At 42.7% G+C, this 26,824-nt stretch overlaps 1 long non-coding RNA gene across 2 annotated transcripts; it reads left to right on the top strand.

Moving 5' to 3' along the window:
• The first annotated feature begins 594 nt into the window (after positions 1-594).
• LOC108941559 (uncharacterized) lies at positions 595-23,482 on the top strand. Of its 2 annotated transcripts, none has more exons than XR_001966638.1 (4): positions 595-671; positions 802-870; positions 10,902-11,041; positions 23,150-23,482. It is a non-coding gene; the product is annotated as an uncharacterized LOC108941559 (long non-coding RNA). The 2 variants fall into 2 exon arrangements; XR_001966637.2 differs by lacking the exon at positions 23,150-23,482 and adding an exon at positions 11,666-12,432.
• Positions 23,483-26,824: the final 3,342 nt, after the last annotated feature.

The following is a 26,824-nucleotide window of genomic DNA, read 5'->3' as shown; positions in this document are numbered from 1 at the left end:
AAATCCAAAGTCTAAGCGTGTGTGTGTTTAGCGTCTCTGAAAACATGCGCTTCTGGAGCGCCTGCAGTGCCAGCAAAGTCCACCGGGCGGCGCTGTGACCCACGAAACAAGAAGTGGGCGCTCGGTCTCTTCGTCCTGCAGGAATTACTGGGCTGCGAGTAACTTAACATCAGCTTGAAGAGCGTTTTTGCCCAAATATCGGCCTCATTTTTGGAGCAAAGACAAAAGCCAAGCACCGTATAACTTAAAAGTTTTCTAGAAAGAATACAGATTTGACACTGGATCATCGCTCTTTCATACGTCATTTCATTCTGTAGAGATTGTATGAGCAGAGCTAATTATTTAGTCTTACAAATTAAAAAGAAAAACACACTAATCTGGTGTCCCACATGAATTAAAAGATGTGCTCCGTCACACTACATTACTTTACCATTCACTTCGTGAGGCTTTCTCTCGTTTAATCAAATAGCGTAACGTGGTAGCAGCTTAACTAACGTATGAATTATGAACAATTAAAACCCTGGTTGCAGTTTAACGTATAAATTATGGAAAGATTTCTATTCGTGAAATTTCCTACTGTAATGATGACGTAATCGTTACACTACGTTACAAAATATAGGCGTTTTATCTCAAGCCGGTACGGCCTCAAGCAGCCCCAAAGCTGTTCTGTTGTAAGACCTACTTGTTTTCGTGTACTTGTTCTAAAACATCACATTAGTTAGTTGTATTTTTACTACACAGTTAAGGTATTTGTACTGTTTTGGAGCCGTTAACTAACCGATTTGTCTCGCGCGTCCGCAGTGACCCGGATCGGAGAGGCGGTCGCGCGCCACATGCGTGAGACTCTCGTCAGTTTACACTTTGCCTCAGGTGAGCTTCTCCCGAGCCGTTCGAGTGTCTTAAAGCGGTTAAAAATACGTGCACCGACTGATTTGAGCACTATAAAAAGTGTTTCGGTGTCAAGATACACCAGGGGAAACGCGTGACCGAAATGGAGCGCAGCTTATGAATTTCTAAAATATAATAAATAATGCTGGACGTGTCGACGACTGTCGTGTGACGTTTAACTCACAGGTTCCGACTAACCGACGGTTCTTGGGCCTGTTTTAAGTGTAACTGAACGCTTCACTGGATCATATACGCTTAACATTTAACAGTATGCTGTTGAGGTTGGCGTGTAACCACACTTTTGCAGCACAAATCATTTTGTAAACGTTGTATAGCTGTAGCACGCGAAGGGAAATTTGTTAGTGTTACGACAAACTGCGCCGCTAGAGGACGGCAGAGCCATGTTACACATCGAGTGCTTCCAGCATTCAGCTCTCCGAAACCAAATGCGCCTTCACCGGCGGCCACTTTATTAGGCACGGCTAAGGTGGTGGTGGTGGTGGTGGTGTAAGGGTGCGAGCAATGCTTGTTGACCCGTTAGATTTTTGTTTTGTAGCGACTGAGCGTTATTTGAATGCCACTGAATACCAAAACGTTGCTCGCCAGGTGCATCGCCTCATGGCTGGTCTGGCCTTTCTCAAATGAATACTCGCAGTAGGGTAATGTACCATCTGTCAAAGCACGCATCATCATGTCAGAGTGGTTCCACAAACGTGATGGTGCCTTTACTCCAATGGCCTGCAGACTCCTCGCTTCCCAAACCAATAAAACCTTTTCGGGATGAGGCAGCGCACACAGTGTTAGCGGAACGTATGTGGTGCCGCATAAAAGGAAGACGCCTCAGAGTTGTCGAGTGAACCTGGACCGAGATCCCTGTAGAATGTGTCCAACGCGTTGTTGCTGAATTCATGTTGCTGTGGACGCAAAAGAGGGTCTCATCCGATACTAGGTTGGTATACCTAATAAAGTGGCTGAGGAGTGTGTATTTAGAGGACTTTAATAAGCACATTATTTCCGTTGGTAGATTATTTTTTTCCATTATCTGAGCAGTGTTTAAAGTTAAAGCTCTGTGGTGGATGAATACACATGTATTTTATCCTGGGGTTCAAATTTGTTTCAGCAGTAACCTGCTTCTTTACTACACTGAGCTGGTTTTCTGTTGTTGTTTGATTCTTTTAAATGTTTTCCCCTTTTCTGGTACTAGTGCATTTCGGACAGCCCGGTCACTGTGAGGTGTAACTGGATATAAGTGAATATACTGGGCTGTGCTGTTAGAGAGCAGCAATTCCACAACTGTTTTTCATCCCTTTTCCATTTAGACAGCAGGTGGCATAGTGGCTTAGCAGTCTCCCTGCAATTGAAAGGCTCTGGTTTGAATACCTACTCCTGCTGTTGTATGTATGGGAAAAACAACAACCCTTTCAGCAAATTAGTGAAAATATATATAATTTTTTGATACAGTAAAATCTATCAATCGAGGTTCAGTCAAAACACAACACGATATTGCCAACAATAGGAAGTCACTAATGTGTTCAAAAAAGCCTGACTTGCCTCTGCTTTGGCCAGTCATAAACTCCCTATATCATAAAGAAACACAAATGAGTAACGTTGTAGCCTAAATACACAGTAAAGGTAGGTACACAGTAAAAGAGACAGGTGTCAAAGGATGGGGTGTTCCGGCATATGCGTGAATAGAGATAGTGATGCCACAAGGTTAGTTCAGCAGACACAGACTTGGGCACAGGAATTTTCCAGAGTTTTCCACAGTTACACTGGTTAAGATTCTTCACCTGAATTGAAGTGACCGAGTTCTGTAAATGGGTAAATAATTATCAGGAGCTTTGTGTACAAACATGGTAAGGTACTTCAGAGGAAAGCTAAATGACTAAATGGTAATAATGATCTGTGGTCCACTAGGGCATCCTTGGCTTCCTTGCATGTCTAATCACTTCTAAACCCTGACCTTGATAGGCAAAGGAAGCAGAACTGTTACTCTGTTTATCAGTACAGTTTCATCAAAATGTTTCTCTTCTGCAGTGTTTCCAAAAGGTTAGAGATTAAAATGCACATAACACACATTTTATTAACCATTCTGTATTTTACCAGAACAGACAGCAATTTCATTAGGTGTGTAAATGTTAAAATAGACGATTGCATTCAAATCGAAATTCTTCCAGGCAGCAGTGGTGCTGCGGGGATTGGCTGGGATGCTGATGACTTCACTGACCAACGTGGATAAGGCAGTCCACCGTGGCATGATGTTCTAATTTCCTTCTTAATGTCAAGGTCAGAGTTACATGCGGTCTAAAATGCCCCACACTCTCAAAGATGTTTGTTTACTCGATGTGGGAACAGGTCAACAATATTTTAATTCTGCTCCAGCCCTTAAGTGAAAAGTTTGACAGCAACTTGGGCTAAGTTGCTGAGAGAGAAGCAGGCTGACTCAACCTCTCGATGGGCTCACCAGGTGGTGACATGTGAAAGTGAGATTATGTGAGATCCGTGGGTGGAATAACATAATCTTGGGCGCGTCAAGCCGAGAGCTGCCGGCACAGACCCCCTGATTAGCAGGGACCCTGCACAGACTTAATGGGCTCAAGGCTGCGATTAGCACAAAGTGGGGGGGTGGGGGTAGGACGCATTCTCTGTTGGATGGAGGGTGTTGGCTGGTTGGTGAGGTGGGTGGTTTCCCAGCTTCTGAAGGCTGAGAGAAGGGTGGGGTTTCTGATTAGTTAGATGTCTAGAGGACGATGAAGGGCCAGGTTCCTGTTTGATTGGGGGGAGCCCTGGGAATGCCGTGGTGTGATACGGCCAAGTTGGGATGTGTGGGCAGTTTAGGTTCTTTCATAATTCAGGAAAGTACAGGACACAGCATGTAAATATTTGTGGTATCATCACAACAAAACAGCATATTCCAGTGTACAGAACATTGGAAATCTGTAAAATGCTGTAGAACTTGTTGTGTTCCTTTTGTGATAATTTAAAGTCCTTGGGTACCCAGAAAAAAATAGATTTTTCTGGACTGAGTGTAAATTGAGTCCAGATATTCTCCAGTTTTTGGCTGGACTTTTTTGGATAAACGTTTTTGGCTAAATTGTATTTTATAATTGTTTGGGATGAACTCGCTTCAAAAATGAAGAACAGACAGAGTCACAAAAAAATTGACTGAACAAGTGCAGCAGAGTTTGACTTCAAAACAAGCTTCCCAGTCAGGCTGAGAACCTTGTTCAAGGGCAAATATAGCAATGCACCTCCTGGGTTTTACAACCTGCAGCCTTCCATCAGGAGTGTCACTCCTTAACCACTCTGCTCCCTGTGTGTTTGAATTGCGATGAAACAGTTTTATGGGCTTGGGCTTCAGACGCTGGATCTAGAGGGGCTACACGTGTTGGAGTCCACATGTCGGCCTATGGTGGGTGGATGGGCCTGGGAGCAGCGGGTTTGATGAATGAGTCTCTTTGATCAGGGGGGTGGTGAGAGCCACACCAGGCCTTGCTGGCTGCCTGCTCCTGCACACGAACTGCTGCCTACCCTTACTTATCATCATGGAAATGCTGCTCTTCCCTCATGTGATTCATCTGCTTTTCAGGCACTTTCTGTTGCAAACTCAAAGCAAGACCCCCAGGTGGAATCTGTGGCGAACAACTCAAATACACATCAGACGAAACACACTCAGATGTACGGTCACAGAAATGCACACAGTCTAACCCCAGTGTACCTTCTGTCACTTTATTAAGTTTATTGCTGTAATGAGCACAATCATTTAGTGTTAATGGCTTGTTGACTTGGGCCCTGTCTAGACTGAGCCACATTCCAAAAGTTTTGCCCTGGATGCTCAACACAAGTGAAATTCCATTGTTTATCTCAAACTTAAAAGAGGCTGAGCTCCAGCACCTTCCCCCTTCTGCTGGTTATTAGTAGTGGTTCTGCCAGTGTTTTGCACATATCGTGTATTTCGCTCTTTCGATCGTGGAGCCAGTCTGCTGGCAGTCGGTCTGCTCTCTGGTGCAGTGTCTCATTAAAAATTGGGCTCAGCAAGTGATGGGCTACCATGTAGGGGGCCTCCAAGGGTTCCGTTTATGTGTGCTGTACGCAGGTGTCCTCCTTTTCAAAGGTACCTCTAAAGTACAAATGCTACATGCGATAATTTAATGCCAAATATTTGCTTGTGGAAGCTGAATAGGCTTCAGGGTCGGTGCTGCAGGGACCCCACCGGGTCCCGTCTCCTTAAAGAGCCGCCTGAGTGCATTTACAGCTGCTGCCTCTTTAAGGGAGCAGAGGCTGCTGGGAAGGCAGGCAGGAGGGGAGGAGGGTGGCCCTGCAGGACCATTTGTGCTGAAACTCATTTGCACAACGACACTTAATTGGCTACAACAATTAATTAATGTGTTGGAAAGTTGGCACAAAAAGTTCATTTAAGAGGTTTTAATAAGCAATTAGAGCAAAAACAGAAAGATAGAACTACCAGAGAGGAAAAGAGAGGAAGAAAAAGGAAATTAGTCAAACTGGGTGTAGTTGGAGTGTGAGGTGGGGGGGGAGTGGGAATTTTCACAAGAAAATCACTTGATTTTTTTAAGCGTGAAAAATAGTATGACATGTAGGAAAAATGTCACCTTAGCTTGTTTTCTTTTCACCTCAACTTTTTTTGTTTAGTAAAACTTCAAAACTACTACAGTTTTTTCCTTGTCATCCCCCCACCCCCTTGTACAAAATTTTGCATGACTAATGAAAGGAGCAGGTTGAAATCCTAGGGAAGATGTCCTTGGAAGACGAATGCATTTTCAGCAGAATAATTAACTTAATTAACAAATTCACATGCATATTCATCAGCCTATTAATGTCTCCTCCGTGCTGCTTGATGAGCAATGCGGTAATAACCATCTCATTTGCATACCGCGTTCACACTACTCCCCCCACAAAAAAAATATAAATAACACGCACACACACACACACACTAATCGTCACGCAGGCAGAAGCAGAAGACAAGGCCTGGGATGAAGGTTGGGACTGTCGCTGATGTTCACTTGCAGATACGTGATCGCACCCGCGTCCACAAGCCAACCCTTTTGTATGGCCGCTCTGTGTAAGATAACCAGGCTGCTCCAAACATTTTCATTGCCCCCCAAAACACACAGGCTCCGGCCTCTCACACCATCTTCCACTATATTCTCATCTCGGTGGGCAGCTTGGGAGTCGTGCGACAGGCCCACCAGACTCACCATTACAGAGCCCTGCCCTTACATGCCCCCACCTTATTTGCTGTGCATAGTTCTGTTGTGAGTTATTTATTCACTTTTCTGCTCCCCCTCTTGTTTATTTTTTAATAGCTAGTTTACAAATTTTTTTTCATCCACCCTTTTAGGACTGTGTGTGTGTTTCTTTAAAGTCCGTCATGCATACAAATAATTTGGGTTGATTGCGGCCATGAATCGTGGCAGTTTGTCCCGGTGGCAGTCTAAGTAGAATTGTTTGTAATTTATGCTGTTATCTAGCTGGGATGTTTGTGTGTGATGTATATACCTGTTATGACCTTCTGTGTGTTTATTAATATAGGTATGTAAGACAGTTGCATTTCCTTTGTGTCTGCTTTTTGGGCTTGCGTGTCAAACTGTGTTTCAGTGCATATTTGACAGAGCATTCTTTATGTGCCTTTGTTTCTGAGCTAGTGTGTATGTGTGTGTGTGAGAAATCCTCTTGTTTATTCCCTCTTTCTTCTCTCTCTGTCCCTCTCAATCTCTCTCCAGGGACCCACTTGGCACCACTCCTTACCTCTGATTCCCGCTCTGCATGCTGCTGTCGCCACTCGCACTGCCAGCACACAAGCTGCCACCCCCAGCAACAGCGCTGCACACACACATACGCACATACACTCGCTGATGCACTGATGCTGCTGCCTTCAGCAAAAGAATTGGACACACATACTCACTGATGCACTGATACTGCCAACAACAGCACTGACCACACACTCATTGATGCAGTGATACTGCCACTCTCAGCAATAGCGCTGCACACACTCACTGATGCAGTGATACTGCCACCCACAGCAACAGTGCCGCACACACACTCAGTGATGCACTGATACTGTCACCCCTAGCAACAGCCCTCAACACACACAATGATGCACTGAAATAACATACAGGCATCAACTGATACTAACACCGACTGAAACAACACGCACACACACATACAGTACACTGAGCTCACTAAACATATTTACAGATAAAGTGAATCACTTTTCACAGAGACTACAAAACACACTGACACAGAAAACCATGTGTGAAATGTTTCATACATATTGAGGTCACCACACCTGCAGACATTAACACTGTTTCACTGAAATACACACACGCACGTGCACACACACATTGAGAACCACAACACATGCTGACACTGATACACTTAGTGTAACAAGCATGCAACTGGCACCTGCATGTCAACATCATTCACAATTTGAACTGACACCGAACACTAACGCGTTCCAGAATCGGCGCACGTTCACACATTGATACCCTCCTTATACCCCCTTTAAATGTGAACACCACCTACACTGTCGCCCTCAGAATTTGCCACACTGACCATTACATGGCATCAGTAAACTAGTAGCTACTTACACATTCCTCTTTTCAGTGCTTTTATATTAATAATATAAAAGATCTTTATGCTCGGTTATAATGTCAATTTTCTGAAACGTGATGAGGTAATGAACAGGTTTCTCCATAAGGGGGTGGTAGAGCAGATGTTTTTAAAACCATCTTCAAACTGAAAACTTTTCATTAATGTTTTCATTCATACATGCAGTTTCTGTTGTGAATGTATATTTTGTCTGTATTAAAGTGCTGTTATAAATTTTCTACAGTTACCAGCATTGGTAGTTGTAATGAGATGATCCCTAGGAAATGTTGCCTGCTACTTAACCATGCAGTAATATTAGCATATTTATAGGGACATGAAGTCATGTTGTTCTAGCTGTGTATGACGATACAAGTCTGCGCCCCGCCTCCGGGATAAGTTATTGAGTTATGGATTATTATTGCTCTTTTCTCCAAAGCAACTTGCAGTATTAGCTATGATACACCCATTTATGCAGTTAGCTAGTTTTTGTTTTGTGTAATTCAGTGTATTTACCGTGTTCAAAAGTACTACAGCAGGAGCAGGGACTCTAACCCAAGTCCTCTGAGTGCAAGGCAGTGGCATCAAGCACTGCCCTGTCTGCTGACTACTGGAACAAAAGTGAACAAATTCAGACCTGGCCAGTGTTTTCACAGTGCCTGTACTGAGTGGTTTTCCCTACTTGGTGCTTGTCTTAAGATTTTCTTTACATGTATTCATTTAGCAGACGCTGTTCTCCTGAGCAACTTCCGGTGAACACCATATAGTGTTTCATGCACCTGTGTGTGTATGTGGGGGTGGGGGGCATCCAGATCTCTGTGGCTTGCAGCTTGAGGCCAGTGAGGTGTCAGAGCCAAGCTCTTGGGTCGGGCCTGGTTGAGTCTCCCCGATTGGGGACGCAGTGATTGAGATATTGTGCATTAGCTAGTGTCAGGAGTAAATTAGGGGCCAGATCTGTTTTCTAATCAGAGCACAAGCACCGTGTTAGAGGAATTAGGTCGACAGCTGCTGGGAGTTTTTTTTCCCCCAGTTTTTTATTTCTTCTCTCCCCCTTCTTGCTCACTATTTCTTGTGCTCTCCTCCATTGCTTTTTGCTGTCTTTCTAACTTTCACTTTTTCTCTTTTGCTGTCTATGTCTCCATCTTGTTCATGCTCTTTTTGTTGCTTTTTTCTCCTTTCATTCTTCCTTATTTTCTCTCTATCTTTTCTTGTTCTCTCATATACACACGCTCAGCTGCAGATAAGCTGAACTGAGCTTTGAGACGCTCTCTTCACCAAGCCACCTGTCAACACCGGTGACCCTTCTCACACTACACCTCCTCTCTCCCAAATCCTGCAAACACTCACATGTGCGCACGTCCATGCAGCTGCACAGACAATTCCTCTGTCTGTGAGCTGTCTGACAGTGCAGGTTATGGGTTGGTGTTTTGGTGCAGGAGCTGTTGGGAGAGTGTGGGGCAGACAGCTGTCTTGGTACAGAACAGTGAAACAGACACAAGCAGTGTGTGTGTCTCGCGCTCCAGGAGGTGTCTGAAGCAGTGGTTAAGTTGATTGGGTCTGTATGTATATGTTTTTCTGCAATTTTTTAATTGTATCTTTCTGCTTTTTTTATTACTGTTTTTTTATTAACAACTGCTTTTGTTCTGCAAATATTGGTAGTTGCTACAGTTAACATGAGTATCTAAAGATGTTAAGCCAACATTTTTGCTGACATGTATGTTTTCAGCATTATAATTATATTAAGTTATGCAAATTAATGTTTCCTTTCTTGGTCTTTCTTTTTTGAGATATTTCTTCAGAGAGATACTATCATTGAAATGTTCCTGGAAATTACAGTAATTGAATCATACTTGAAAATGCATTTCTTTGATTAACATAGTGTAGTTGCATGGAATTTAAAAATCTGTTTTGATGGGATGATTTCACAGCATGTAATAATTGTAATTGAATTTTATTTTATGCACAGATCTGTGCATGGCACTGGTAGAATTTAACAACAGTATGAGGCAGACTTTTAATGCTGCACTACTTTGTCTGCATGTGGTATCAGATAACCGTTAACCACCCACTAATTGGCAATAATTAGCCCAGGACTGGCGGCAGTGGCAGGTGTACTTGACACTCGGCGAGAAGGACTGTGATCCAATCCCTAAGGGTCCATGGGGGTGTTCTCAAGAGCACTGGCATGTCGAATGACTCAGCGCTAGCCTGCCACCTCAGCCTTGGTCTTCTGGAGGCGTGAGGGGTGTGGTGTCTATGTTGGACTGTCCTTAGCACTGATTGATTCCTTGAGTGCAAAACTCAGTAACAGAAAGACATGAAGAGAAGGGAATGTTGTGATTCAATGTTGTGCTGCCACATGAAAGTTATGATTGTTTAAGTACGCCGTGAATGCGGTATTAGTCTCTGTCAATATGTATCTGCATCATTGTCTATATATGAAACATACATATCTGTATTCATCATTTGCTGCCACATTTCTTTTAATATATATATATTTTTAAAATTATGTTTCTTTTTATCTACGCACCATATCAGTCAGCCTCAGAGATGTTTAGTCAGGTTGGTCCAATGTAAAAGAATAAATGCCTTTGCTACAGCAGTTTAGAGAAGTGAACTAGAAAAGAAATGAAGGACCTAAATGAGCCAAGACATGAAACACAAACATAATCATTTAAAAATTTCAACTCTCATCCTCATAATTAGTTTTAGAAAAGCATGCTTTATAGAAAAATCCTTTAAATATGCCCACTACGAAGGTACTTTTGAACTCAGGAAAGTCTCCTGCCAGATCTTGGAAGATGTGTGGAGTCACCTGACATAAAGGTGAAAAGACTTCCCCAGATAGATGCCATTAATGGATGAACCCCATCTTCCTACCCTTAACACAGTAAGGCAGGGCCTAGCAACTAAGAACTTTCCAGAATTGCCTTGTAAGGATAGACCCAGGGGGTGTTCCAAGTGGCAAGATCAAAATGCAAAATAAGAAAAATCAAAAATAAAAAAATGCATCTGCATGAAAAGCATTCACAAATTGATTGATGTAAATTGTCCAATTTAACTGTAGCATCCCTGCGATTGGGGACGCCTGTAGTTTATCTTTGGATCCAGAGAGAAACTCTTAGTCTATGTTCCAGTATGTTGGCTTTCATGAAATACCTTAGCATATAGCTCTGTTACAACTCTGACTGTGTGATCTCATCCACAAGATGTATACCAGCCAGCATTTTCAAGTGCAAATGCCAGTCTCCAGTTTGACTGCTGAATAAATTAAGGAGGTTTGACAGAGTGCCGTGTTATTTGTGTTGTCTGTTTCAAATGCATTTCATTGACAAAAACAAACAAAAACCTTGCGAAGTCAAGAGTAACTTTCCTGGTTCCTTTTCATCTTGTGTTAACCAAAGAGGCACAGGTGCACGTCTTTGCGGGCGAAGGCCTTACGGCGAGCACCGCGTTGGAACGGGAGGCGTAGGCGAGAGCTTGTGCGTAAGGAGCGACCCGACCCAGCAGGGGGCAGCAGTGGGATGCCGGGTGCAAGTGGGAGGTGAGAGGCGATCGCAGCACAGCTACTCACAGTAGTTAGTATAATCAGGACTGCTGCTGGCTTTGCCATCCTTTTGCCTGTCCATATTTTTGCTCTGAGACATTTTCTGATATATTTCTGATCCAAGAATGCAAAGGTGCATCAAAATTACTCTTGAATTGCTCAGCCTGTGTTTTCCAGTTCCTATAGCTGACGAGCGTAATCATGCAGTTTTGGTAAAGTAAATCTCTTAAGGCTATATTAGCAGGGCCCTTTGAGGGCCTTAAAATGCTACTTTCATGGTACAAGTCTATGATGTTATCCAGAGTTTACCTTCGCCAAACACTTAAAAAGAAAATCCTGGCCAGTTAGGAATGTCTGTGGCACTCAAGGAATAGTATTTTCTTCCCATAATACTTCAGTCTTTCTCAGTTTTAACAGCACTAGCATCCACAATTCTTTTGAAACTTTTATAGTATTTTTTAGAAATACTCTTCTTTTCATTCTTTTTGTTATACTTGTTTTGTTTTTTCAGTATTGTTATAAGTCACTCTTGATTAGAGCATCTGTTGAAAAGCTAATGATAAATAATAAAATGAATATGATTGTCATTGTGTTGTAATTGTTGTTGGTTGTGGTTGTCAGGAGCTGATGAATGGATGCAAATGTCTACAAAGGAGTGGGACCTCATCAGAAAGATGAGGCGGAAAGGAAGGATGAATTAGAAAAAATTCACTCTGTGTTCATTAGGATGTGTTCCCCTCACTCTCTCTTGTTCTGTCTCGACACCCGCCCTCCTGTGGAATCTAACATCCTCCAATCGGGTTTTGTGTTGTTAAGGGGGACACCTTTTCTGCACCAATAAGAACTATATATGTGGACGCTGGTATCATAATATTCTGACATGGGTACAAGTGAAATCACCGCAGCCCAAGAGGCTAGTTTAGAGATGCCTGACAGAGATGTGGGGGACCCCTTGACATGGCCTGGCCTCCCACAAACACTGCAGAGGCAGAGAAGCCATGCAAGGGCCTGGAAGGAAGCCAACACTGTGGCAGTGCAGTAGTTAAATTATTAACAGAGAGCGAGAGAGAGAGAGAGGTGGAAAGAGTAAGAGAGACACAAAGAGAAGGAGATAATAGGAGAGATGGGAGCAGAGATTGGGGAACAGAAATAGAAAATAAAAAATAGAGAGTCTGTTGGCACAGACTGTCTCATGTCATGCCAACAGAATCATCTTGAGAATTGAAAAAGAGGCAAAAAATGAGAAAGGGAGAGAAAGAGGGAGCGGAACAGAGTGAGAGATTCTTTGCTGGTTTTGGTTCGGCTCCAAAGAGTTAATGTGGCGAAGGCTGATGGATAAGGGTGTCAGCAACGAGACCCACTTCCCAGCAGGGTTCCAGAGGTTACTTTCACAGCGTGTTCCCACACACATTACTGATTACCTGATTAAAGTTGTACTCTAAAGGATTACAAATTCTAAGCAACATATTCTCATTACTTTGTTACTTTTGAATTATTTTATATGTTGAAAATTATAGTACGTAATAAGATATTTTTAAAGAAAATTCTGTGTTCAAATGTTTTTCGAATTCTTAAAAACCTTTGGCCATACAACAAAAACATATATACATATTTTTATATTATGTAAATGTATGAAATGGGCTGAAAACACTTCTAACATATCAAAATTAAGAAAAATGTACAGTACTGTGCAGAAGTTTTAAACACTTGGGGAGAAAAAGCTCTAAAGTGAGAATGCTTCCAAAAATAATGCTCTTAAATAAGAAACTTGCTACAAAGTTTAGTAACCATCCATCGTTAACAACCACTTGGCACAGCGTGCTTGACCGAGTCCCGCTTTCTGGCGGGTCTGGGGTTCAAGCCGTGCTCGGGGTGCCCTGGGTGTGTCCCTTCCCCCTCCAGCCTTGTGCCCCGTGTTGCCGGGTTAGGTTCCGGTTCCCCGTGACCCTGCTTGAGATAAGTGGTTTCAGACTGTGTGTGTGTACTTTTCTTTAATGAAATAAAAAACCTTACTGTAATACTGTATCTTTTTGCAAAAGGAATGCTTAGGAATCTGAAATATGCTCTTTCCCATTGAAACTAATGCAGAAGACATTAAATAACCGTCTAAACCAAATATTTTTGTGAAACATCTAAGTGCCTAAGACTTTCGCACAGTATTGTAAATGTCAAATATTTCAAAAACGTGTGTATTTTTCTGTTACCATATTTACTTGTGTATGTATAGTGTGAGCAGCCTTCAGTAGTTATTATAAAAAAATTGCAGTCTTACAAAATAATTTATTTAAAACAGTTTAAGGTGACTTTTTTTTTTTCAAAGGAATGGCATATATATCAACCTGTTGCACAGGACGTGGCTTTAATTTCAGTTCTTTGCTCTACTGCACCACTTTGTCTAAAGTATACTAATGAAGACCTCAAGAAAATTGAGAACATGCCTCTGACAGAGAAAACCTGAATTGTTCACCCTCACAAGAGCTTTTTCCCAGTCCAAAAAATTAAGCATTGCTTGTATTGCTATCCTATGAAAGAAGTCCTGCCGGAGGGCATACCTGCCATCACTGCGTCGGGAAACATTTAGACATGTTATTAACCTTAGCCAGTGTTTGGTGAGAGCTGTTGTTCAGTGCTGTTTCTTTCTAATATACGTAAAGTACGCATTGTAGGAAAGTAAATGCATTAATACGTGATTATAAAGTACAAAGTACATCTTTTTCTATGTATAAAATTAGTCAAAACAATTGTTTTCTGTGTACATTTTAATGTAAGCCTCAAGTGATAACCATATTTTTAAAAGAATCTGGGATTTGTGCTATTGTAACTAAAACAGTTTAAATTTTAGTATTTCATGTTTTAAATGAGCATTCCTGTTGTAAAACCTGGGGAATGTTTTTGAACTTCTTGAGTTATTCCATGGATTATTAAATTTCTACTGTATTTCTAGTATATTGAGTGAAGTTTATAATCACATATTAATGTGTTTACTTTGCTGTAGTTTTAATTTGTATTGTCTGATTTAAATGTGTTGTTAAGGTTTGTCTTTTATTTAATTTGTAACCTTATGAAAAAGCTATGAGCCTGATTTCTGGACAGAGTGCTATGTCAGAATACATTGTGTTGTAAATTGAATTGAACTGCCTCCTCCCCAATATTTTCTTGTCCCCGCTGCATATCAGCGTTAATATCGCTCTTCTGAAGTGTGTTCCGAAAATGCAGCTGTTCTCTGTTCTTTCCTCTCTTCGCCCCCTCCCCATCTCCATGTTGGGGAAATCACAGCCTCCACTTTCTGTCTTAAGGTGGATTTAAAAGGCACAACTTGACAGAATTCCGCTTTCTCTTGGGGAGCCTTCTACAAATCAACAAATCATCCATGTCACATGTTAATAAAAACTCCCTGTAACCCCCACAAACACTGTCACATACAGGTCCAACATTACTCCTGTCCCCAGTTGTTTTATGTTTGCACAAAGGCAGGAAGAGACACTCAAGGCAGAGATTTCCCAGGCTTCCCACTCAAGGTAGATGCTCGTTTCATTAAGGACCACAAACTGACAGTGTTGGTGCGTAATCGGGTTAGTGCCCGCTGGCTGCGGTTTTGGAGGGGAAACGGCCATAGTGATTGGGGAAGACACCGACGTAGATTTCTGGGAATGATTTAATTCACAGTAATGCAATAAAGACGAGCCACTCATCTATCGCTCTTCACTTCCAATCGTTCTCTCTCTCAAACACACACTGCTCCCTTCTCCCACGTATTTTGCACACACTTAGGAAAACACACAAAGCCAGACACACTCTCGCACAAAGACTGGGGCTCATACAGGGCGAGTCTGGGGGTGGCGCTCTCTCAGGCAGCACCTTTCGTGTGCGTTTGGCTTGGGGCGGCACATGGACGAGTTTAAAAAACATTTAATTAGCCTTTTGGCGCTCATTCATTTTTCAGTCCTAAAGTGCAAAGGAAAGCCTGGGGTTTCATTAGTGCTCTCCTGCATTAGTCTTCCTCGGGTTAAACATTCATGAAGCTGCCGGCACACGTCGCCTCATTCAGAGTATGCGTGTGGGAGTATAGTACAGTATGTGTGGTGTGGTTTCAGTGGTATGGGAAAGTGTTTCTTTTTGGGGGACCTATTACAGTTAGTTGTGCGATTGCGTATGTGTGTAAACCTGCAGGGTTTTCAACTATAAATACATGTTTGTGTGTATGTGCATCTCAGTGCTCCTGTATGTGTGTTTATCGTTCCTCTATTATGTGTACCGTGTGTGTAAGAGCATGCATCTCATGTTCTGTACAGTCTTTGTGTGTGGGGTTGTACACCAGCTGCTGGCAACTATAGCATATGCTGGTTTGTAAGTGTATTTGTCATTACATTTTGGAGACGGCTCAGTCAGAGCTATTTGTGAATTCTGTAAACATGCAGAGAGTTGGGTTCTCAATGTATGTATTTGATTTTTAATTCATTTAACTGGCACTTTCTCCAAAGCAACTTAGAATGTGAGGTTTGAATATAAAGCTACTTAAAATAATCTACCAGTTGATACAGCTGGTTGGTTTTTACTGTACCACTTTTTGGTGGGTACCTTTCTTCAAAGGTGCTACACCCAGAGTGGGGATTCGATGGAAACCTAACGACTCTAACCACTGCGCCACCTGCTGCCCATTCATCACTGCCTAATGCACTGATGCAATGTCAGTGACGTTCTGCATTGTTTAAAGACATGACAGTGTATGTGCATACTCACACGTGTTTGACTCTCTTCTCTTCGCTTGTGTCCGCCGAGGGTGTCGGGAAGGGGGTGGCGGAGGTGAAGCGATCCGCGCGAAAGCCTCCTGTCGGCCTTGTGGAGTGGAGGGAGAAGTGGCTTGTGGGTAACCGTGTATGGAGGGGGGGGAGTGGGGGGCTGGGAGGACGGTGGCAGATGGTGTGGGCACGCTGCGAGGGACCGTCGGCTGGCATCCGGGGGGCAAGGGGGATTGGGGAGGGGCCATAGCTCCCAAAGTGCCACCAGGCATTAGGCAAGAGGCTGGGAGGGACAGAGAGAGCAAGAGAGAGAGAGAACTAGAATTCCAGATAATTCTGTTTTTTGAACTTTGGAATTTTACGTATTTTCAGTGACCTTGTGACATTGACTTGAGGGCTGCCGTGCGTGCTGCTGCCTTGAAAGCCTCATAAAAAATGAATACACTTGTCTCCGTAATACTTCTGTCTCTTTGAAAAACATGCTTAAATAGCTGAAGCGTACACTTGGTGATGCTGTGTAACTTTATATCCTTTACGTTTCTGCAAAGTGAGGAAGAGAGTATAAAAAGGCTATAGACGGTGATGCTGGAACAGTTCAAATTACTGAAGGATGCGGGTGGATGGCGATGTGGTCCCTGACAGTGGCATCCCATAGTGCTACACTGGGTGCACAAAAAGGGGAAGAGACCCTTCTAGTTTAACACTCCAGGCAGCAGAGGCTGAGCATCCCTGTTAAGCAGGCTGACATGAAGGGAGGTTTTCTGTGCATTTAGTGTAGCAGTTGTATCAAGACTCAGCACTGCACAGATAGTTTGCCCTGGCATTCTTTCTTCTACACACATAAATTCAACTACCAACATAAACCGCTCTGTAGAGGCACAGTGGAGTATTCAGGCGATGCAGTTAAACATTTCATTCAGAAAAACGGAACACAGAGCACCGAGGTCGGTTTGGGTGCAGCGTGAGCGCAGACTTGCTCCACTTTTGACGGTTGCATTGTCTGTCTGTGTATGGAGAGGAGGTTGTTGGGCTACCTGAGCTACTGGAAATGAGTCTCGATTTGCTAATTAAAGTGTCTGCAAGAAGCAGGCAGTGCTGCAGCATGCTGCTGAACAGATGTTGTGGAATTTAAGATGCAAACCCTTCACCCTCCCTTCATGCAGCCCCCCCCACACCCCAACCACTATCTATCTCACTCCCCCTCACCCCTGGCATTGGCGCAGGGGGCACCATGTGGCACTCTGTTCCCCCTGGTGCAACTCTCTGACTGTGCCAGCTTTGCATTGTCTGCTGCCCACCAGAGGCCCAGACCTTGATGGCTTTCACAACGCTCTGTCCTACTTTGTCTTCCACAGAGATGGTCGCCAGGACACCAGAACCAAGCAGTTACGTTCAACAGCATCATTGTGCTGTATGTAGATGATGAACGTTGGGCATTATTTTTCATATTATTTATGAAATAGTGGAGGCATACATGTGTGTATTTATACATCTGTCATTTAAAATAGGACGCTGATATTTAGGCACTCGGTACAAATGAGAGTGTACCCCCTCACAAATATGAATGGGTATATTTGTTTTCATGTATAGGCATTTACATATTGAAACTTACATTATGTAAAGGTAAATATGAGTAGTTGAATTTGCCACCAGGTTGCATGGCCATTTGAGCTGTTGCCTTGCACTTCAGCGGCCCACGTTCAAATCCCCACTCTGTTTGTAGCACACTTAATTGAGGTACTTAGTAGTGAAGTAATAACTATATGAAAATTCTTATTATAAATGGTAAGAAAATTCCAGTTCATTTCAGGTATGTATCTTCCATTTGCCTTCCTGCGTTTAATAATATTATGTAATAGACTTTAACGTGACGGGACGTTTTGCCTTTACGTCAATCAAGTCAAAACCAAAACCTTTAAAAATGGTCATTAACAGTTTTAACGTACTCGTAATGAACATCTAATAACATCCTTGTGATTCATTTCTGGTGCTGCGAGTTTCCAAACATTTGAAACAATCCCATATGCTGAAGCACCTGTTTCTCTATTACCACATGTTTTGTCGTACTTGGCCACCATGACATCATCTTTTCTGTGTCCACAACGTCTGACGTGTGATCACTTTTTTGTTTTTTTTTTTTTAAATGACATTTCTTGTGCTGTTAGTTTAAATTTCATAATCCACATTTTTTTCAAGATATTTTGATGTTTCATGGTACTCACGGGCAGTTATTTCTGTCTGTTCGATTTTCAGTTCATGTCTCATAGAGTGCTGCATGACTATCCTTGAGCTGAGCCTGAAATAAAATGCAAAATGTAAAACCTGATATGAACTCCCGTGGAAAAAAGCAACAATCATATAAAATTTAAAATTTCAGAAGTCAAAATTTGATAGAGAAAAATTATCTTCTGTCAACTGGATTAAAGCAATGTTTTCCGTAAACGGAGTAAGACGATTTATTATGAATTTTCTCACTTGGAGGTAAGAGGTCAAATTTATCATCAGTGACAGAGTAGACAGGTACAAAGTGTATCTGAAGTGGCTTTAAAGTAACTTGTCAATGATGTGCGTTCAGGGAAATGATACAGGTCTGTTTGCTTCTGTGCCTGTGGTGTCTTGAAGAACATTTTTGGTATGCATCGTTGCTATGGCGATGCAAGGGATCCCCTTCTGGACATTTTGTTTCTATGAAAACCAAAATACAGCAACATTCAGACTGGTTCTACATATTGGCTAAATGTTACACAAAATGTATGAATGAGTTGTTGTTTGAATGTTACACACGATGTATGAATCTGTCATTTTGCTCACCGACATGAATTTAAAAACAGGCATTTGTATCCCACCGTTATTAATCTTTTTTGACAATAATTTCAGCATCCTGTGCTCTGACCACACCTTCAGCTTTAACTGCGTTATGTGTATTTCATAGCTATGAGGTGCTTTGTGTTTTGCCTTCTCAGTGAGAATTAGCCATCCTTGTGGCCTGCTTCTGTGTGTAATCCCTTAATCCCACCGGATGGGCTAGAGCAGTCCCCGCTCAAGGGTCCATCGCCTGGTTTGCCTTCGCAATTGACCCTTGCAGCGGGGCCCACTTGGAGATGCTGGCCAAACTCTCCAGCTTGCTGGGTGGTCTTCTGTTACGATCCTGTAGTCTCACACCTTCATTTTTCAGCCGTGGTTTCTGTAGCCTTTTGTATGGTGCTGGGGAAGATCTATGTATATTGCTTTACAGTTTCCTGATTTTTCAGAGCTGTTGTTGGCAAAGTCCTAATTTTTCTCTCATTGATTTGTACTTTGACGTCAGTCGCAAATGTAATTCTAATCGTAACATTTATGTATTCAAAAAGGGTTTAGGTGCTGTTGCCGAAAATCCATATGAAAACCTCTTTCTGAATAGAAATTGGGCAAAGAATAAAACTGCTTTCTTTCTTTCTCATTCTCTCCACACCCCACTTAGATTTTGCAATCAGACACAGGCGACATATTGATTGCCTGCAGCGAGATTCTTCCCCATGAGTGAAATTCCAAAACAGCGGGCCCCAGGGAGCAAGAGAGAGGAGTAGGACAGGGCAGGATGGAGATCCGAGGGACAGATGTAGGCAGGAAAATGCTGTTTTGGGCAAGGACCTCAAGAGAGCTTTGAGGAGCCCTAAATCACTCACCTGTTTTTGTTAAAGGTTACACCTATGTCTCTTAATAGCAAAGCTGTCTCTTGTGCTGGCGGTTAAGGTGCATGATGCCTGTCGCCAGTGAGTAAGATATATGAGTAGGAATCAATGACAGAAAAGCTGTTTTCTTTTTTGTATTTTCCTCCAGCCGAGCCCATGAAAACCCATGTACCTTGTGTTAGACTCGGTTCATCTTCACATTGCTTATCATGCTCTTTGGATTACAGAGCAAAAATGTTAAGCTGTGATATTTGAGAATTTACAGAATTTATTATGTCAAATACTGCTGTGGGAACAGTAATCACCACGGGTTACAAAATGAATTTACTGTACTTCCTTTTATCATGCGTCAGAAGTGGGAGACGAGTACAAACAAACAAAGATGAAGCAGAAGCAGTCAGTTTGTCTCCTGCTGCTCCTATTTTGCTTTAGAAAACTCACATCTGTCCTTAAAATGCTCCGAAATGTTCACCGTGAATTCACGCCAGTGAATGGCAGATGACACATGCATGTCATGCAGAGATAGAATGCTCTTTAATAGTCCTGTGAGCCTAAGTGTGTGTGTGTGTGTGTGTGTGTGTGTGTGTGTGTGAGAGAGAAAGAGAGAGATTGAGACTATGATGTGTGACAGATTGGAATGTCCGTGTCTGTCCCTGTCCAGATGTACTAAACATATGTTTTTTTTTTTTTTTATATAAATTTTATACAATTTTTTTTTTTGCTCTATTTTTGAAACTATTTTTTTTTCCATTTACGTTTAATAGAAGCTTCTTCTGTTTTCACCTTTTTAAGTACCTAGTTTCATTGTCTGTACGTTCACCTCTCTATTCTTTTCAATCTTTGTCTTTATTGTATCTTTCTCTTCTCCCTCTGCTCTAAATATTTAATTTGATGTGCCGTAGAATGCAAGCTGGTACATTAACCAGTGGTGCCAGTTTAGCTATCTGGTTGTAGCTGGCTGCATAAAAATAAACACATTCCAGTTGTAATGAACAGATGTCGCAGAATTTGAACGTGCACCCCCCCAACCTCCGGCTTTTGCCCTCACTGTCGTTCACGAGCGCTCGCACAACCAAGAGCCACGTATTGCAACCCGCACACGCTTCCTTGCGCCTTATTCCGCACACAGGGCCACAATTGTATATGGTTGCACACACATGCGAAAAAGGACACCCATCAGGCAGCGCTACAGCACACACAAATGCAGACACACAGTTCCCTGTGCCCTCTCGCTTGGCACGGAATCCTGGCTAGGATGCTGCCAGCTCTCCCAGGTCCCTTTGAGGCTGAGGGAAACACGGTACATTTAGACCTCTGGTTATGGCAGGCTAGCCGTTTAATTTATTTATTGGTTATCCTGGCAGAGGCAGCCCGAGTCCCGGGCCGCGGTGCCCTTGTGGGGCCGTCAGAGGGGATGTGCATGGGGTGTTTCCCCAATCTTTCCAGTGTTTTCCTGAAGAAACCATGCCAGCTTCTCCTGTCTCGTGGCTAAGATCTCCTCCCACTGTCGAAAAGGGATTTGTGTGTTGGGGGTCACTCTCTACGTTTTTCGCCAAGGCGACCCCCTCTCCGTATCTGTGCTTTTATATGGCTGCATTCAGCCTCGTTATCTGACATCGATTCTGCCGTTGCTATTTAGTTATCCTGATTTGTTTTCACTCCTCACATCAAAAAATGGTTGCTTTTTTCAGTTTTGGGATTGGATGTAGTTTGAATATGGAGGTGCGGATTTTGTGGCCTGTTAACTTCTCAGATTTCTTAGATGCAAGGTCTTAAAAATGTCATTCTGTCCTCTTTGTGTCCTGCGGGGAAATGAAATGTGATGTGACAAATAAACCATGAAAATGTGTTGTGCGATGTTTTTACAGATAACATATTCCCATCTCTTTCAGGTCTTGCTCTTCATAACTCTGTAGAGTGTGATATACAGTATATTTATATATTTTATTTGTCCTACTTCAGGTCAGTGTCTTCACTAAGCTTGAAGGTAGCTTTATACAGTATAATTATTTAGAGTATTTGGAAATAACTGAATTAAAGGGCTTTTTCTGAAAGGTGGAAAACCAGCATTTTTCATAAACCGGTTAAAATTATTTTAGCGCGTTATCACAATTGCACTTTATTGTGTTTGAAAATATTACATGGAAAAACGATGAAAAATGTATAAAATATTTTTGGAAGGCGTCTAATTTCTTCTTTTGAAAAATAAAAAGCGCAGTGTTTATTTAAAAGCTTCATGATGCCACATTTTGACATGCTATTTCTAGACTCGTTCCTGAGTATCATTTGTAACTATGTTCTCAGCATTTAGCTGTCCGTTAACAGGAAGCATTAAAATTTGTAGGCAAACGCATGAGGTGCAGCGTGTGCTGTGGAAGACTGCTGAGTGTGATAGAAGATGTGAGGGGGAAAAGAGATAGAGGAGAAGAGGGGGTTAAAGGGGGAGGTATTGTGAGGGCGAGCAGCGAACTGGACGCGATGCCAACTGACTGGTCCAGCTGGGAGTCAGCCGGGCCTGCAGCACTGCAAACTGGTCAATATGGGGGCCAATTATCTCTGCCCATGTGACTGTGCCAGCTTCAAATCCCCCCCCTCCGCATCAGTGTGCGTGCCCAATTCACCCAGACCATCTGTGCAAACCAGCAACAATCTCTGTAACACCCACACCCCCCACCCCAACCCACACACACTTAACCTCATAAATGAGGCCCCACCACAATGCAGGAAGAGCAAGGCTCATATAATTCACTGAATACCTTCACTTGTGCCTAATCGGCCTTACTGACAGCTGTCAGTCCGCAGTATGCCAGCAATATCAGTCATACGTTCTTTAGCGAACAGCATGTATTAATCCGTTTAGGCACAGCAGAGCTGCAACCCCACATAAAATCTGTCAATAATCGTATGTTTCGAGCACATGGCGTATTTGAGCGTTATTGCAACCGAACGTCTTAATTCGTTCTGACCAGCTTAGTGTCCGAGTTCACCGGCGCAATTTAAAGAAGATTACATCAGCGTGACCTGGAATGCACACAATTAAGGTTTACACCTATGCGTTTTAATCTTAATTTTAATGTGACGCAGTAATGGTACGAAGTAGAATGAGCCAGAGATCAAGCTTGCTTCTTACTGTTTTTGCTGGAATTGTAACGTGTGTGTGTGTGTCTGGTCGGACCAGAATTAGATCTTCGTTACTTATGTTTGGCAAATGCATACATTGAAACGTTTTTTTGCTGTAAAAAGTCCAAGGAGACGTGTGACTGTACTGCCGAAGGTTTCTGCTTTCCGCTCGCTCGCGGCCCTCTGCGTACCTCGCCCAGTGAGTCGGCAGCCTCGGCAGCGCATCCTCCATTTTCGCCGCCTGGTCTCCTGCCCTGTGCTGCAGAGCAGCATTGTGTGATAATGAACAGATGTTGTGGAATTTCAACCAAACTGCCAGCATGTGCCAGCTTTGCCCCTTGGCTGGCACAGGGTGCCAGCGTATAGTCTGGCACAGTGGCAGAGCGGGGGATGGGATGATGGGGGTGTCCAGCAGGAGAATCCAGGCCCCAGTGCGCAGCCGGTTCCTGTGCAGACATGGCTGGTTTAGACAAGTGTTACACAGAAAAAAAATAAGAAGGATTGCTTATTAAACTGTCCGCTTTCGCGGTATTTAAATAAACCAGCTCTGCTTCTGGAAACGTCGGCTGTTTCAGGTGGTCACAAGTGCTGACAAGTGCTGCTGGCATCCAGTCGGACCGGGAGCTCCTGAAAGCCTGTTTGCTGATGCTGAGAAGTGACCGTCCGCTGCAGGGTCACAGGGTCCTCGCTGAAGCCGCTGCAGATACGAGATGATGACGTGATTTATATTGCATGTTTATGTATTATAAAGCTCCGGCTTTATTAGGGGTGACCGTTTTTCAGTCCGTTTCATTCTGTGTGCTTTGCGTATTGTTAAAAGTGCAATCCGTTGATGGGGAACTTAAGTGACATGACTAAATAGATTTTTACAAGTTAACAGTAACGTTTACCAGCAATGTGCTTTTATAGACACCGAAAGCAAAGTAACCCAAAAAGTTTTTTTTTTTGTTTCACCAAAATCAACGTAAGATTTCTTTTTTCACTGTATTGTAAAGTTAATGTTCTGTTTTAATGCTGTAAAAAAAAAAAAATGTACACAAAGAACGTTGATGCCATACATACATTTGTTCAGACAATCTAAATTTTGCATAATTATAAATGTTATTAACTGCTTAAAGAAATGGACGCTGTCATTCGCATCTTTAAAAAAAATTCTTTATAGCGATGTTTCAAACAAGGGTGTACACGTCAAAGTCTGTACTATTTCTTGCTCTCCAGTAAAAACAAGTGTATTAAACTGACTGATTGACGACAAGGAACGAAATGAATGTATAACAATGAATGATGAAACCAGATTGTATACTGCATTTTTCCGTTATGTCCCAGTGCAGTAAATTTGTATTAGTAATGCACAAATATATGATTATTTTTGAAGCCATCTGTACTTTTATTGAAACCAACAGTGAGACATATTGTGAATGTTGCCATAGTAATCAGATTACCAGAAAGTAAATAATCATATTGGTTTTATCCCGAGATTATCCCCTCTAATGTCTGGTGGGCCGTCATATGCACGCACGTGTGTCCTGGCTTAAATGTTTTCTCGGAAAAATAACGCTAAGGAGGGTTATTATCTATTCTACGGTGTCATGTCGCTATGTATGATGAAGCGGACGGAGCCCGTGGCCGGTGCGCGCGCTCTCCGTGGTGCTGACTGTCGCTCGCGCACACCCCGTGCACGGGAGCCAGTGGGTGACTTGATCTTATTCCTGCATCATTTGTCTTCGGTCAGAGCGTCATCCTTGCCAACACCGGCGTTCCAGCGCTCGCTAAATCCGTGCTGGGATGGACTTGAGTAAATAAAAGAGCGATGTATTGACGAAGCGAGAAGCAGTCCGCGCTCATCTTTACGTCTCTTTATTATTCAATTGCGTTACAATTAGCGGCCTGGCGGTGTGGCCGCGTAGCGAGGTCCGTCCAAAACCGTGCACGTATTTAGTGGACGCCTTGTGATTTAGGGGGCGCACGTGAGTTGTTCCCCTATAAATGCGCAGTATTACGAACAGATGCCGCCGAATTAGGAAAGAAACACAGGCTCCTCCCACTCGTGGCCCTCCGGCCGGCCGGACGCGCGTGCGCCTCTCCTCGCGCGGCGCGGCTGTCTGCTCCCGAGCTCGCGCTGGCTGCCGCCGAGACATTAAGCAACTTGGCACCGCTCGCCGTCTCGCGCTGCCAACTTCCGCCTCTGGAAAGCGCGCGCCTTGCCCCGGACTGGGGAATATTCTGATAGATGCTCCCTCCCCCTTTTTGACAGCCCGGACTCGAATTCTCTCTCCCCCCCCCCCCCCCGCCTGCCCTTCGCCTTGCAACTTACCGTGTTAAACTTTTTATTTGTGCATGTTTTCTGACGTGCGCCACGGAGTAGAAACAATTCCCGACGCCGCTTGAAAGCTTATAGGTCACCAGCTTTATGTTCTGCTGATTTATTTCGACATTGAGAATTAAACAGGAAAACAGCAGGAGTCTGATGCATCCCTGCTTAGTTTGTGTCGGTTCCGAAAAATGCTTCCAGTGTCCGCTTCGTATTCGCTGTGGCTTTATGTAAATGGTGCTTCGCTCACATTTTGCTCTGCTCGTTTTTAAATCGTAACGTTCAAAGAAAAAGAACAGAGAAGTTGACGGAAATACTTACACAAATGCAACATTGATTGAAAATGTAGCGTAAATTGCCCAAGCACCCAGCTCTATACTATAGTTTAGATGTAGCAGTTTTTTTATTGTACTCCTTTTTGCCAGCGTGCAAAGAATCAGTAAAAATTAAAAAGCATTCAAAAAATTGGAGTGTAAAAACTGTGACGAAAAGTTTAGCCAGAATTGTGTCATTTATGGAACCCAAATTTGTAATGGAGTTCAGCAGTAATATTGGATCACTGCTTAAATTAATGTTAATTTTATTAAAATTACTAGGATAAAGGCCTGCTTCACGATCAGATTTTTGTAGAATGCTTAAAAAATATGAACATTATTAAAAATCGAACGGTGACCGTGCGTCTCTGCTAATAATGGATAAACATATTGAAAGTGAATAAAAATATAAATACAAGAAAAATAGAAATGTAATCAGCATCCAACGAATATTTCCCACTAAAAGCTAATTACTGTGTGTTGAAGAAATAATTTGATACGACAAATAGTTTGAATTAGTTACAAATGATCAACCGTGTTAAGTTGCACAAAGGCTTTAAGTTGGGGGTGCAGTTTTTTTTTTTTTTTTTTGCACAAGGACAGTGTTATATTTCTACGAGAAGACTGTACGATACGAAGTGGTCATTGCCGTGTTTGCCCCCCATCCTGGGCGGTTCTGGACGCTTTGCTTGGCATATGGGTCCCGGGGCTGCGCTCCAGACCCAGCTGGGGTGGCATCGGTCCCTCCAGCTCTGGGGACGTGTGGGGTCACTTTTCGGGCCTTATTGTGAGCACCAGTAAGACACTGCAGGTCTGCAATTGTGTGCATGTGTTTGTGTGCCCGGGTACAAGTCGCCTCCTTTCATTTCTGGTTTCATTTTACATGCACATTATTCATTGATTTGTAGTGATGGTCAATTGTAATATTAGTAAAACCAAGATTTAAATGACTGTTTAAATTGTACATTATGTTATATCCGCATCAGAGGTGAAATTTTAAATCCTGTCTCTTTTTGTGTCAACTTTGACTAAACCGGATATTAAAAATGCTGGTAATCAACTTATCCGTAACAGAAATACTGAAGGGTATAATTTTATTGCATTGCATTTTTTTTCTGCTCCTTCATAAAGGATAGAAACTATTTTAATTTAAATTTTTAAGTTTTTTTTCCACTTAAATTTGTAAATAGTTTGCTGAAATTAATTTCGCGAAATTTTCATTTTTAGTGACCCAGCTCTTCGCCTTATTATTATTGAGCTTTCGGCTTTGAAATGGTTAAAGTCGTTCGGACCGCCGTGACCCTCACAGCGCGTTATACGCGGAGCTCTAGCTATTTTACATGCAGCGTGGATTCGGAAACTAGGTGTTGCTGATGTATCTCTTCTAAAGACATATACTTCAGGAATACCAGTTCATATAGAAATTTGTTGATTGCTAAACAATATATCGAAAAGTTTCATATCGTTACCGTGCTGTAGATCTGTTTTTTTTTCCCTATGCGTATACAAAATGTGTTTACTCTGAGTCCCTGATGTCGATTTCTCACATCGGACATGTGTCCAAGCACCTGGTACTAAAGTATTTTGATTTCGGTGAAGTGTGATAATAAAGACACCCGAGTGAA

Source organism: Scleropages formosus, chromosome 8 (genome assembly GCF_900964775.1).
Source record: "Scleropages formosus chromosome 8, fSclFor1.1, whole genome shotgun sequence".
Taxonomy (NCBI): domain Eukaryota; kingdom Metazoa; phylum Chordata; class Actinopteri; order Osteoglossiformes; family Osteoglossidae; genus Scleropages; species Scleropages formosus.
This window is presented reverse-complemented; position numbering and strand designations above follow the sequence as displayed.